The sequence below is a fragment of the Urocitellus parryii genome, chromosome 2, assembly GCF_045843805.1.
Source record: "Urocitellus parryii isolate mUroPar1 chromosome 2, mUroPar1.hap1, whole genome shotgun sequence".
Classification (NCBI taxonomy): domain Eukaryota; kingdom Metazoa; phylum Chordata; class Mammalia; order Rodentia; family Sciuridae; genus Urocitellus; species Urocitellus parryii.
Genome location: NC_135532.1, coordinates 176,554,515 through 176,556,067, shown reverse-complemented (window position 1 = coordinate 176,556,067; position 1,553 = coordinate 176,554,515). Strand labels below are relative to the sequence as shown.

Below are 1,553 nucleotides of genomic sequence, written 5' to 3'. Positions count from 1 at the left end.
CTCTCAGATGTTGCTGGTGGGAGTGCAAAATGGCACAGCCTCTTTGAAAGGCAGTGTGACAGTTTCTTATAAAACTAAATGTAGTCTTACCATGAGATCCAGCAATCTCATTCCTTGATTTGAATCCAAAGAAGTTGAAAACTTAGTCCAAAGAGAAACCTTCTCATGAATGTTTATTGATAATTGCCAGAACTTGAAAATAGCCAAGATATCTCCAGTAAGTGAATAGATTAAAAAATTATGGCACATCCAAACAATGGAATATCATTCAGTGCTAAAAAGAAATGAGCCTCTCAAGCCATGAAAAGATCTCAAGTGCATATTACTAAGTGAAAGAAGTCAACTTGGTAATGATGCATACTGCATGATTCCAACTATAAGACATTTTCGAAAAGGCACAACTATAGAGACAAAAAAGAGACCAGTGGCTGCCAGGAGATGCAAGGCAGGGAAGGATGAATAAATAGATCACAGAAGTGTTTTGGTTTTGAGATGGGGTCTCATTGCTACCCAGGCTGGACTGGAACTCATGGGCTCAAGTAATCCTCCTGCCTCAACTTACCAAGTAGCTAAGACAATAGGTGTGCACCACCATGCATGGCTACAAAGAATTTTTATGGCAATGAAGCTCTTCTGTCTTATAGTAGGGATATATAGATACATGCTAATGTAAGGTATGTAATATGGTAATGGATGCATGTTATTATGCATTTGTCCAAAACCAACATGAAGCGTGAACCCTAGTGTAAAATGGGCTTTAGGGGTTGTTTTTTAGATGATGCTGGGGATTGAACCCAGAGCCTTGTGCACATGAGGCAAATGCTTTACCACTGAGCCACACACATCCCCAGCTAAAACAGGTTTTGGATGATTAATATGTATCAATCAATGTAGGGTCAACCACAAAAAATATATCACTGAGGCAGGGAACGTTGGCAAGGTAGAATGTTACTCATGTGCTGGGCCGGAGGGCATATGAGATGTCTGTGCCTTTCTCTTAGTTTTGCTGTGAATCTAAAACAGCCCTAAAAAAAAAATCAAGTCTATTTTTAGAAAACCTGAATTTGGATAGCCTCTAGATATAATATGATTTTACAGAAAATGTAGGGAACAGAGGAATCATAACCATATACAAACCATAAGGGTGTGTTCAGCAAAATCCATACACTTTATTCAAAACAACAACAACAAACAAACCAAAAAATGCAATTAAAGAGGGGAGGAAACCTATATGCTAAAATAATCTTAAGAAACCTAACACTCAACTATTTTGTGGAACTCTTATTTGAATTCCAATTGAAATAAGCAATCTAATTTAAAAGGTAGAAAATAACCTGGGAAATATGAACATTGAATAGTTATGATATTAGGGAATTGTTGAAAAACTGCTAAAGATTTGACATGACCTAAAGGTTTTGTTTTGTAAAGGAATGATGGGAGGAAGCAAGGAAGCAAGATTGGCTGTAATTTGGGAATTTATGAAGCTAGGTAATAAATTCATATCCTTATTACTGTTATCATATCTTTTTACTCTCACATGAACTGCATATTCT

The 1,553-nt window shown here is 36.7% G+C and overlaps 1 non-coding gene across 1 annotated transcript; it reads right to left on the bottom strand.

Moving 5' to 3' along the window:
* Window positions 1–773: 773 nt before the first annotated feature.
* On the bottom strand, window positions 774–846 carry Trnam-cau (transfer RNA methionine (anticodon CAU)). The gene has a single exon. It is a non-coding gene; the product is annotated as a tRNA-Met (tRNA).
* Between the last annotated feature and the right edge of the window lie 707 nt (window positions 847–1,553).